This window comes from Megalopta genalis, chromosome 6 (genome assembly GCF_051020955.1).
Source record: "Megalopta genalis isolate 19385.01 chromosome 6, iyMegGena1_principal, whole genome shotgun sequence".
Taxonomy (NCBI): domain Eukaryota; kingdom Metazoa; phylum Arthropoda; class Insecta; order Hymenoptera; family Halictidae; genus Megalopta; species Megalopta genalis.
The window spans coordinates 7,721,646-7,735,679 of NC_135018.1; positions in this window are offsets into that span (position 1 = coordinate 7,721,646).

Sequence of the window (14,034 nt, forward strand, 5' to 3'; positions counted from 1 at the left end):
AATACATTGTTGAGGACGTCTCTTAACCCTACTTACCTTATTAACCTTGACCTCTTAGCGTTATTGACCCTTTGACTGCGGCGAGCTCTCGGATAGAGTCAATACAAACGAAGCGAGACAGACAAATCAGTCGCTGTGATGTGCTGTTGTATATCATTACGAAGATGATCGTAAAGAAAGAAATTCAATATTGATAATGAATAACAAGTTTCATTTGACAAACACAATGTTTAACGCAATGATAAGTTGGCGCAACAACGAAGGTGTTGCAGTCCACAAAATGTAGAGGGCGTATATTTATGCCTTTCGTACATGTTGGCAGACTTGCGACGACGTATATATACGCCTTTGGTGATCGAGGAGTCAAGCATTAGAGTCAAGAGTTAAGTATTAGAAGCGTTAGATGGAAAAGTAATTAGTGGACTGCCGATTTGATGAATTTATGACAAAAATGAGTGTATCTCAAATACAAAAGTAAGAAGACATTAGAAGAATTGCGATGATATTGTTACATGATCTTCGACTTATTTCGATCGTTGAAAGTCTTTTGTCCCGAATTCCTGTCCGATATACGAGAATCACTGTGACGGTGGCGCAGGGAGGGTTTGATTACACGGTGCACGTCCACCTCTCGAGCTTTTCTTCCGGGAACAATGGACGCGCTTGTATTTCCGAATGATTGAACTATCGAGGAAACGGGCTGTCTGTTTGATCAACATACAAGCAAGGAAAATATTTATACGTAGCCGATAGTCCGGAGAGCTTTATGAATTTTGCAGGTGCTCGTGCGCCACGGGATACACCATCCCGATGGCGGATGGCCGGCTCGAAGATCATCGTCCGTTGATTTATCGCCGGGGATATTCGAACTCCTCCGCGCCTTAATTATTAATCCCTCGGATCGTGTTTGCGCGGCTCTGGCTGCTCCGGACTCGGGCTCGGGCTCGTTGGAACTCGTTGAAAACGAGCCGCGAATCCGGTGTTTGCTGTTCGACGATAAATTATCTTGCCCAACGAGATTCGACGTCGATCCGACGCGGTCGCCTATCTCAAAGCTCATTGAATATTTCAAATTCCAGTGTCAACCCGGTTCTAATGCCGCCCTCATCCGCTGCTGCTTGATTTATTCAACGGACCACTGGCACAGGGATATCGTCCCCTTACGCGACACCGTGCCTTTTATTTATCGAGGTTTACTCTCGTTGTCCCGCTTGCCCGCCAATTGGAAAATTGTCCGGGAAATCGGGTTATGCCATTGGCTTTCTGTCGCCCGTCGCGACAGGATTGCTCGTTTGAATCATTCACGCCGGCATTGAATCGTCGCCGCATTAAAATCTCAGCTTCCGTGTTTGTATTGATCGGGTTCTCTATTTCTTTTCCCGGGGATACCTACTGTTTCGAACTCTTCATCGAGAGGTCTTTTCGATTTAATCGAGTTTGATTCGGCAGTTCCGAACGCGGGACAAACTGCGGACCTACGAACGGTATACAAATTTGGTCAGTTGATTGCGGCAGACGGAAATTAACCCTAGAAAGATAACCATATGACAACGTACGTAAAAGATAACCATACGCTTCAGAGGCGCATGCTTTTCTAAGGCGTCAATTTTATACTAACAATGGATATTTATTTAAGTTGATCTAGTCATTTTAAAGGTTTGGCATTATTGTAAAAATAAAATGCATTTATATTATATTTTTTTATATTTTAAGTAATTTTAAACTTAAATCACTAGACCTCTATGAAAAATTAACAAAAATCAACAGTCTTCGCAGGCGCCTCTGCGACGTAGGTTATCTTTCTCGGGTTAAACGAATCTAAGAATTTCAGCAAGTTGGGCATTTTTGAAAAATTCATTCGGCTTACACAATCGGTCTAATGACATTTAGTAAAATTTATGTCATTTTTCAATAATATGGTTCATTGTATACAGGTTAGTCCTACGGTCGCTACCTATCTTGTGATGCGCCATAGAAAAAATATACAGGGCGAGGCACCTGAAACAAGCCATCCGAATAACTTGCTTGCTTGTAACGGTAGAAAAAAGAAATGTCAGTCAAAAGTTGTTTGATTTTGAGTTGTACATAATATGACGTTGATCGTTTTTTCGTTGGTGGTTCGTTTTTATTTATATTCTGATGGAGCCTTTCGAGACGAATGCAGTGACTTATAAATAAGGGTTAGTAGTGGTTTATACAAGGTCAACTGTAGTATCTTACTGATTCACACATTACTGCAAGTGTTTGACACGATGACCCTGTACTTCGACATGGAAGTGACTCGAAATCATTTATTTTTCCATTAGTGTTGACCTCGTGTATTCTCGAATAAGATCGTATTTTAGTTTGTAGAATTAGAACGAACAGAAATTAGGAGAACGATCTTATTTCGATCGTAAATATTAAAACGTACGAGACGGATATAATTTAGATTCGGCGAAGGATTTTGCTAGCGTTCGTATTGAGAATAATTATAATACGCGGTCCTGTCTCGAAGTTTGTTTAATTGGAACTTTCTCGGTGCAACCATATGTAACTGTGTATACTGAAAGCGTGTTGTTGCTGCACAATAATGTAACGTTTTAACAATGAACTGGCGCCGTCCATTATAGTGGTCTTTTGTAAGCGAGTATAGATCCACGAATGAACATAATAGTGCCCTTTAGCTACGGAACAATTAACAATGACGTGCAATTTTCGATTGGATTTATACGCCGACTACTTTCTGTTCAACCGAGCTAGTTCTCAATACGGTATCTATACCCATTCGATACTGCACAACACCGGGGCAGGTCGACAAAAACGAGGAAATTCTTAAACGACAATCGATTATCACCTTTGCAATCGATGAAATAAAAGCGGTGGAACCGTGTGGCTATTTTTTAATTCTTTCCGCGCTTTTCTCTAGGTACATTTCAATCAGTCTTTCCGTCATTATTTCCTAGCATTTTTCTGTTATTTACGAATACATTATTCATATATGTACGCACGCGTTAGAGGAATTTTCAATTCTTTTTTTAAAGTAATGCTTTTATTCGTATGTTAGAAGCATCTTTTAATAATATTCGGTGGAATTTTGAGCCAATTTTGTTCCCTCACATTTTTATTTTACTTATTCGTATACACGTCGAATGATCATGTTGATCTTATATGAATTGGAAAATAGAATAAACAAATAAATAGAAAATACGAATATAATATAATAATAATAATAATAATTTAAAAATTAGATTGTTTGAGATTATTCCCTTATATATTTTCACTCCAACAAGTCATATATCAATGAATTTATCATTATCGCCAATAATACGATTAATAGTTATATTTGATGATTGAATAATTAATACAAATAATATATTTACACATTTATTACCTCTGAATACTCCCTCAGTATTAATAATTTTTATAATTTGAATTGAATCTAGTAGAAATTTTATTGGACCTCGATCTATATTATACTATTAATTATTACCATCAATCTGTGTAAAAGAAAGAAAAATCGTTTCCCCGCGATTTACAATAGGATTACTTCTTAAGAATGGAAAACTGCATTCGATCCGGCAGTTCGGTAACGAGAAACAAACGCATGATGAAATTCATGGTACGGTGGAGAAGCCGTTCGCCATTTTAGACACACTGGATACCAGCGACCCCCCACTCGAAAGGGTTAAAAACCCTCGGCCCGTTTCCCTGACGCGGCGCGCCGTCCCCTCGTTACAAACGTAGCGAAAACTTTTCGCATTTTCCTCTTGGCGTCGAGAATTGTCCGGAGGGTTTCAAACCGAGAACCCCGTACTAATTATTAAAACAGCCTAACGAGGGCTCTTTAATTTGCACCTCGTACCTCGCCTCCCACTCCCGGACCCTTTCATCTCGACCGTTTTCTTTTTTCTATTCTTTTCGTCCGGGGGCTCCCGACGCTTCTTTCCGGTTCCAGCGCCGGATGTTGTCTATCCTTTCGTTGATCCTTGTTCTGGGCTCTGCCTTATGTTACCGCGGCCACGTGAACAAGACCCCGTCCCACCTGTGTCCATTTACAGAGACGGAATTCCACGAACAATAGACCGTATACATTCCACCGACGTTCGTAACGTGCATTTTGAAGAATTATTTCTTATCATGCGTTCATTCGAAATTAACCATAGTGTGGAGAATAAATGAAGTTTATTTTTCTCTATAGGTAGGTATATGATCGTTAGTTTTATGAATAGTATTAATAGTTTAATGATAGTAGTATAGTATAATCTTGAATCCGTTGTACAAATTATTGTATTTTATTCGAGTACAATTTATTGTATTTTATTCTATTCTACTCTATATCTTTTCTATTTTATTTTATTTCTATTTTGCATACAAATTCGCGGTCTAATAATAAGTAAATATTACGCTGCATAAAACTACTTTGAGTCTGTGTCTGATTCCTCTGACATCAAACACGATTGACAAAGTATTATATCATGTTCATTGAATGTTTTAAACAAAAATTCTGCATTCGTAACAACCTCTTCTCGATTTCAATAAACTGTTATATTTTATTATTTTTCCTTCTATTAACCTTTTAGGCACGACGCACCACTATAGTGGCTTTCGCGGATGTCATCTTCCATACGTGGCTTGCTCTAGTAGCTCACTCGCACATCGTTTGAATCAAATAATCGTCTTCATATGCATTGTTTCACACTTCTTTTGTCTTCACATCGATTTACAACAGTCTACAGGGTGTCCCAAAAATGTCTCGCAAACCGGAAATGAGAAGTTTCTGGGATCATTTGAAGTAACTTTTTCCTTAGCGAAAATGCAACCCGTGGCTTTGTTTACGAATTATTAACGAAAAACACTGACCAATGAGAGGCGAGCTCGCCTAGCGCTAGGTGGCCGAGCTAATCGGCGGAACTGGGATTCCACCGCTCGACCGCTGGCGCCGTTGGCTCGGCCGCCTCGCGCCAGCTGAGCTGGGATTCGACCGCTCGACCGCTGGCGCCGTTGGCTCACGCGAGCTAGCTGGCGCGAGGCGACCGAGCCAACGAGCAGTCTAAACCCAGTTTCGCTCATTGGCTCGGCCGCCTTGCGCCAGCATATCTCACCTCTCATTGGTCACTGTTTTTCGTTAATAACTCGTTAACGGTGCTTCGGAGAAAATTTTTGTAAAGGAAAAAGTTGCTTCAAATGGCCTGAGGAACCCGCCACTTTCGGATTGCGAGACATTTTTGGGACACCCTGTATATACAGTATCAGACTCTGTACAGTACACATCAGACTCTGCCGTCCAGAGAAATAGCCTCGCGCAGAATTCAGCCGCACCTAAAAGGTTAATGGCATTAATGGCATCTCCCTCTTCTTTCTGACTCGGTTTGTTTTACTATTTTTCTTCATAGAGTCTTCCTCGTTTCAATGAATCACCGGGTACATAGCAAGTATGACTGTTTAATATCGAGCTAAAATGACGCGTGTGACAATGAATAAATTTTTGAGAATTTTTCGCAAAGAGCAAATATGTAGCCCGAATTTAATATTTTGTAGGTTGTGGGTTCGAGGTGCCTCCCTTAGAGAGTTCCTTGGGTTCAATAAGATTCATGGTTTGAAACGTAGGATAAATGATTCGAGAAGGTAAAGAAAAGTCTTGAATTTTACATACGTGGGTTAAATTGGTGATTTTTCTGTAGGTAGCTTAGCCGGGTTTAATTGATCGTTTGGAGGAACGATTTACAGCATAAGGGTAGTAGCAGCCCTTTATGAAAGAGAGCAGAGGGTTCTTTTGAGACGAAATGGATACCAGACTCTTGGGAGATCTTTGGAAAAGACTGTGGGAAAAGGTGTGTCTGTACTGGGGATGTTTAATCTACCGGGTGTACAAAAAGTAGACAAACCCCTTAGGAAGTACTATGCGTCTAGATTAATAATTATTTTTTTAAACTATTGTAACAGAGAGAAATAAGTGGAAGCAATGTTGATCTGGATCTATGACAAGTTGTGAAGTAGCCTGTATAATAGATAGAAACAACTTGTGTACAGGCTACCTCAAAAATGGTGAAACTATCTGTAGAACAAGCAAAAATTGTCATCTATAATCAAAAATAAATAAATAAAACATTGGACTACTCAACATCCTGTAAGACAGGAGAACAAAGAATTAATTTACAAGGTGTCTAAAGAACGATGGAACAAGCTAAAGAATAAGATAGGATGTCATCCGACCATTGGATCATAAATGCATCACTAGAAAATTGTAAGATACATAAATCATTATAAATAATAAATTTGCGTTGCTTTTGATAATATCTGGAACTTCTTTTACAACGAAAACGAGTACAATGAACACACACACACACGTCCAGTGTATTTAAAAAATGGCTGAATAATATAAAAAACAAGAAGAGAACCATTTCTCCGTCAATGCTTCTCGAAAAAAATCCCCAAAAATTTAGAGAACGGGACAATGAGCTATATTTTAATTTAATACAGTCTATAAGGTCTTAAAAAACAGAAAAAATTCAGAACCCCGAAGATTCACTACCGAAAAAGTGGCAACCGATATTGTGAAAACTATCTTCACTGGGAATCAAAAGAGCTTTTGCCGCACTCAAATCCTCCTAAGAAATTGTATAAAAAGATGAACAAACGAAACAGCGAACTGTATTTTATTTTAGTACAGTCTGCGAGATCCCACGCAACATGCAGGAAAATTCCGAACCCCGAAAATTTATTGTTGAAGAAGCTACAATAGAAATTGCGAAACCTGTCTTCATTGGGAGTCAGAAGTGTTCCTCCTCCACCCGCATCGTCCTAAAAATTTGCATGAAGAAATAAGCGAACGAAACAGCGAACTGTATTTTATTTTAATACAATCTATAAGATTCTACACCGCGCGGAGAAAAATTCCGAATCCCGTAAATTCATCACGAAGAAGGTCGCAGGAGAGAAACGACGAGATCCGCGTTTCTTCTCCAGATCCGCCGCAATTATTTCCACGAACAGGAGCTCCACTGGTGTCGAAAACTTGGCATTTTAATAAACCGAACAGCCACGGGGCGCCGTGAATTATTCGTTTGCAGCGGCGTTAGTTCCGCATAAGACAAACCCACCGGCGCGAATTAGTTTCGGCCGGATTAATGTTGGCCGCGGTCAAGGAAACCGCAGATGCCCTGGCGCTCGGTTTTCGGCCGAGCCACCCCGGCGTCCAGCCATAGATATTAGAGGGAGTCCCGAGTGCGAAAAATAATTTCGATTATACATGGTGGCTGGGCTGGATGCGCACAACAAGCCGAAACCGTTTTGGGAAGCCAGGCGTTTGCTTTACGGGCCAGAAACAGCCTGGGAGATTTATGACGCTGGCGGACGTGGATCTTGAGTTTCGTGGTGCTCTCCCAGGGACGGAACCCGGTCAAGAAAGTTGACCGAAAGGGTCGGCCAATTGGCTGATAGCGGATAAACGCGGCGCCAGACGCCCACGCAGCAGTAACTCCTCACAATAACTCTTTCACCTTTGCCCGTTTCGATCTGGACTCCTGCGAGACTCGCTCTACCGAGCTGCAGATGGAAGAATTGACCTCGGGAACTCGATCTTCCACCGTTTCTGCAGATTTTCGGCGGTGAGTGCTCTTCAGGATTTGATTCTTCGTTATTCGTGTTCCGTGCTCGACCTGTTGAAGCCGGCTCACGGTGTAACGACGAATACATACATACATATATCGGTAAAAAAAGTCAATTTTCCATTAAAATAGTTATATTTGAATGCCATTGGTAATTTAATACTATTTATATTCGGAAGATTTAATTTTTAACATAATTTTTTATATAAAATAATCGACGAGATATATTGACGAGTAATGTAACAATTAAGAAATATATGCCAGTTTAAATACATTCAAACACAGACGAATAACAAGTAGAACAACGATTGATCTTGTTCATTTTGGAGTATTTCGGCACAATTCGAAGAGATCGTTATTACTGACAGATTCGAAAGAATAAAATATCTCATGAAAGAGCACTCAGGACCAGTACAATTTTTAATGACGCCTTAGAGTCACCGCTCGGCCGCAAGGGATTAATCTTCCTAGGCGTAAACAGTCGATAAAAACATGTTTATATAGTATAATCTCGGTAAACTTTATAAAATAAGTTAAAATAAGTTAAAACAAGAGTTAACTTTTTCTCAAGAAACTGGTTCGACGATTTCGCCTAATTAGAGGCAGAAATCAGCGTGTAATAAGAAAATCAAATCGGAGCAATTTTGTCGTCACAATCGGACAGCCGATTATCGTCGAAATGATTCAGTGGACGCGATTTCGAGAGCACGATCGAGGAGCGACGTAATTCACGTTGGCACAAGAAGAAATGCTCTCTCTCTCATCTCTCATCTCTCTCTCTCTCTCTTTCTCTCTCTCTCTCTCATTTCCTCTCTGCCTCTTACTTTTCCCTATTTGATTTTTTTGTTTCAAGAATCCAGTCTATTTTTGGACGCGACGTGAATACCCGGCGAATCCAGTTAGCGACTAACAATTAGGTAGGAATGGATTAAAAGATAATGCGAAAAATCTTTCGGCCGTGTTCCGACGTTGAATAATGGTGGCGTCATTCGCCAGAAAATTTGCTCGCCAGAGAGATAGAGATAGATAGATAGATAGAGAGAGAGAGAGAGAGAGAAAGAGAGAGAGAGAGAGAGAGAGAGAGAGAGAGAGACACGTTTCTTTTCATGGTCCCTCTCTCCTGCCGATCCGTGGGAAATTCAATTTCCCCTCCTTTTTAATAATCTCCTTCCCCCGATAGCGGACGAAGGGATCGGAAATTAAGCACCGTGTTTCCATGAAAGTTCATTAAAATTTTGAACGCCGACGATTATTATTATATCCACCGCGCATCGTAATTCTTTCCGCGGCTGTCCCTCAATCACGCTGCCGACCGACACACTTTTTATTTCCCCTGATTAATTAACACGCACACGTACACGTAGATCGATCGTGGCGACAGCCGCCACCAATTTCCGCGTTTTCATTTATATAATTATCGGCCGGTGACGACATTAATATGTACATATATATTTTTCGATCCCGTCAATCGATGCCCCGATGCTCGTTATACCGTATTATATTTCCTATAAATGGACACGCGTGTTCGATGCGTTCCATTAAATATTCCGAGCTCGCTGCGCCAGCATTTAATCAACTTTTCCGATCAAAACGCGATCGCGCAAAGTTTTTTAGCCGTTCGTCGACGCGTCTTCTCGTTGACTAGTCGTTTTACTTCCGTCGCGACAGACTTCGTCTATCTTGCAGCTAGCAGTGATTAAATCCATTCAAAGACGTACGCAGCAATTTTGTATTTGTATCTTTTTTCTATAGACTTCTTTCATGTCGAAATTAATTAGCTTTATCGAACTTTTATATCGATACGTAAGAAGTTGCCTGCCAGAAAATTAATCTCGTTTACGTTCACCGAGAAGGCGACAGCTTCTTCGAACGTAATTGCCGATTCTTTCACGGTAGTTCGAACTTTGCGGGACCACCTACGGGAAAACTTAAAAAGATCGATTCTTTTAGAAGATCATCTTTCCAAAGATAAAACAGCTTGTTCAACATAATTGATTATGACTGAAATGAACGCGTTTCGTTTATAAATTATAATACAATTGTTGAATAAATGTAACCTATAGAATGCTTGAATTTAGTGCAATTTGAAGTGGTTTGCGAAAATTCGAATAACCACAGGATATGATACGATACGTGGCAATCTACGAGATGTAGTAATCGATATAAAAACTGAATATCTACAATGTAAAAGTTGATATCACATTTGACGATCTATAATGCAAGAACTGGCATGAAATTTTTGTAATTAGAATGTAAAGTTTGTTAACCTACGATGTAAAAATTCATACGGAATCTGTAAATCGATAACGTAAAAATTGATGTTAAAATTCATTCAATTTATAATGTATAAATCGTGTGATAATGTATAAATCGTGTAATTGTTTAATTTATAATGTAAAAATTCGTACTAAATCTGTCGATTTACAGGGTGTCCCAAAAATGTCTCGCAATCCGAAAGTAGGGGATTCCTGAGGTCATCTGTAGCAACTTTTTCCTTAGCGAAAATGCAATCCGCGGCTTCGTTTACGAGTTATTAACGAAAAACAGTGACCAATCAGAGGCAAGATCATTTGGCGCGAGACGGCCGAGCCAATGAGCGGAACTGGGCTCCGTGCACTCGTTGGCTGGGCCGCCGCGCGCCAGCCGAGCTCGCCTCTTATTGGTCAGTGTTTTTCGTTAATAACTCGTAAACGAAGCCTCGGAGAAAATTTTCGCAAAGGAAAAAGTTGCTTCAAATGGCCTCGGGAACCTCCCATTTCTGGATTGCGAGACATTTTGGGGATACCCTGTACAGTGTAAAAATTGCCATGAATACTAACGATCTATAATGCACGAACTGATATAAAATCTATGAATCGATAACATAAAAATTGATACAAAATCTGTCGATCTATAAAAATTAATATAAAATTTGGCAATCTATAACGTCGAAATAGTTATAAAATCACTGAGCAAAGAACGGAACGATCATGCAAAAACCACCGTGTTCAGTTTGTACAGCTGATGGTGGTAAATGATCGGGGAAAAAAACAGTTTGCTGTTAAGATGAAGCGTATCAATTACGATAAGAATGGGATAAGAATGCAGATAGGCGCATTTGCGGCAATCCGTGCTGTTGAATCCGTTCGGTTGACTCGGTTAATAATCCTCGTTCGCGCGGGACGAGTTTCGACTAGTCCGTGGACGCAGGCTAGCCGCCTCGCATCGGGGATGAAGAACTGAATTAGTAATTAACCCTATTAGCCGGGGGTAGTCCGGTTGTTCTGGCCGCGGTGTTTGTTCTATCCGGGTGCTTCCACGGGATCCGACTGCCTGGGCCCGCGATTAATCTTCCCTCTTTATCCCTCGTTCTCCCGCCGCCTTTCTCCCAGAAAAATATTCCTCGCGATGCCACCGGCTCGCCTCGACGCTGCTTAATTCATTTCTATGGCCGAAACTAATACCCGTGGCTCGTGTACTCGGCCAACAACACGGCACCAAGGTCCGATAAATTCACCTCGGGTCTGGTGGATCCTACTAGCATGATTGAACGAGCATTCGATTTATGTTTACTTCTGGGCGAAACGACGCGACGAACGGCTCGCAGACAAATTCGTTCGTTAACTTGTCTCTGGTGCTTTAGAAGCTTTCGGTGAAATTGTAGGAGACGGTTTTGTGGAAACTGTGGTGGTGGAACCTCGGTTATCCGAACTCACGATGCGTGAAGCTTTTATTATACGAACTGTTTTGAGATGCCGCACACAGTGGTCCAGTTTGGAGAATTCGGTGTCAAGCTGTCGTGACTTTCGAACCATTAGAGATATTGCAATGAAATTGTCACTAATATTAGTTAAAAGATAATAATTTTTAGCTACTGATAATTAAATATCTTTCGCATTTGTTAAACAATAAATTTCAATAAACGATCATTTTCGATTTAAAAAAGAATTGTTTGAATGTAATTATACAACCTATTCTCTACTTTTTAAACATGTATTTCATTTTTATGTTTCATACGTGTAAGGTTTTTCTGGAATACGTTTATTTGGAATATCCGCGATCGAGCGCGCTCGTGAGCGACGCGCGACCGAATCGTTTTTAAAGAAATATAACTTCCAAATTGATTTCTACAGGGACGTGATCTTTTCACAGTTATTTAAAGAAAGCTGTATAGAAAATATGCTTTTTAGCAAGAACACGGAGACCGTGGGAGTTCAAAAGTCACGTATCAATCAGTGTTACATTTTCAATATGTTATTTTTAGTAATGATTAAAAAAATATATGATTTCTTATTAGAAAGGTGTGATCTTCTATAATATAAAATGGTTAAGAGAAAATATGGAACACAATGATCGGGACATCGCGAAGAAGGTAAGGAGGTCTGTCAGGCGAAATATTCTACTTTCAAAACGTTCAACTTTAAATGTTCACGGTAACTGAAATATTTATACAATTTCATTAATTTCTTCGTTTCTGAAGTCCATAGATCTTTGTAAAGCAATACAAATTGAATAATTATCACTTTCGAAAACTTGATTTTTCCATGAAATGTCACTAAATTCTTCAAACTGGACCACTGTGCGCCATAACAATTTTGATTTAGATAAAATTGTTAAGTTTCTTTAACGGGGTTCTTATCTTGACTGGAAAACTTTGCAAACGCAACAAATTTACAAAAAGGAATGCAACAAACTAATAGAGGAGACGTAAATTCAACAAACGTCAAATACAAATTAATTCGACTCACGATTAAAGCAGTTAAAAAGATATTGTTCATCAAATTCTATACTATTCCTTTTTCAAACATTCTGTAAACCTAATTTTTGTAGCTCTAGAAACTACATTCAAGTTTCTGGTCGTTTGTCAATGCAAACAAATTTTTTCTGAGAGAACAATCCAAAGCGTACAAAAAGCAACTTTGACCTTTTAAAACGTGTCCTTTTAGAGTGTCCTACGATTTTTTCTCGGGAAGTTACAGAGTACGTTGAACATGAACAAACTTTGAACCCAAGATTTGGTCATCTTTCCCTTTCGATCGACAGCTCTATAATTAATAGCTAATAGTTAATGGTGAGTTATATGCATGCTGCATCCCAATCAATTGCAATCTAAAAAAGTTACCGTGTACCCATTCCCTAGAAAACAATTCGGTCTAACATCTCGAAAGAATTCAAGTTATTCGGAGCAACTCGAATATGTTATTCCGTTCGAAAAGCCGGTAACATACCTCCCGACGCGAGCGTAGATAAATCAAGAGGAAACAAGGCCCATTATCGGCAACGTTCCACATGTTACCAAGGTCCTAAGCAAACGGAGCGAATCCAGAAGTCTCGACCCGGGCTATTGCATCCCGCGATCCAAACAAAAGTCCTCAATTGGCCGTGACAAATCCGACGATCCCCTAATCTCATAAATTCTTCATCGAAACACGTCCGACCCCTCGGCCACGACAAATGAATCGTAACCTCTCCGTGCGATCTCGCCGAAAACTTTCACCGTATCGTTGGAGGGTCGATCCACTTCCGGTGTTCGGCCAAATTCCATCGAAAATTGCGAACCACCCAAGAGAGCGAGGACAAGCCGAAGGCTGAGCGAAAACAGTTCCGCTTCCGCTGGGATAGTTCGAGAATTCTTTGCCGAACTATGCGGGCGTTCACCATTCGTCTGAAGATCTTCGACGCGAGCCTCCAAGCGGATTGGAATCGCTTTATTCGGACAAATATGCCCGATATGCGACTTTGGATTCCCAGGGTGCCGACCTGTTCTTTCTCTTTCTCTTTCTCTCTCACTCTCTCTCTCTCTCTCTCTTTCTCTTTCTCTTTCTCTCTCCTCTCTCTCTCTCTCTCTCTCTCTCTCTCTCTCTCTTTCTTCTTCGTTACAGACCCGCTTACTCGCGCCCGCGAACAATTACGCGGCCCCCGGCGCGAGTTAATTAAACGAAACGGTCTAAACAACCGGCCGACTCTCGGGGAAATTTCGGATTCCCGGCTACGCTTCTACGCCGCCGCCGTTTGCTTTCTATGATCGCCATATTCTTCATCGAATGTCTCCATTCTGCTCGATTTTCGGACGGAGGATTCTTCGTCGATAACCGATGCGTAATCAATTAGTCGAGACCGGGGCAAAGTTAGCCTAGAAAAGTTCGGAGAAGGATACGAAACGTTTTCTTTGGTAAAAGATTGATGAAACGAATTAAAATTATAGCTGAATATCTTCTGTATATAATTCCAAAGCGTCACACTTGAGAATAATCTTAAAAAACTTTGAAAATTGCAAGCGATCAATATTTCTCTTTTGGACGTTAATGGGATTTGTTTACTAGGCAATTTCTAGAAAATTGTTATCAAAAACGGCAACTGGTTGGCACGATGAAATAATTAAGAGAACAATGTTTTTTTTCAACATTTTTATCCGAGTCTATACGAAACTTTAAAATTCTTTTCTCAGTTTTAGAAAATAATGTGC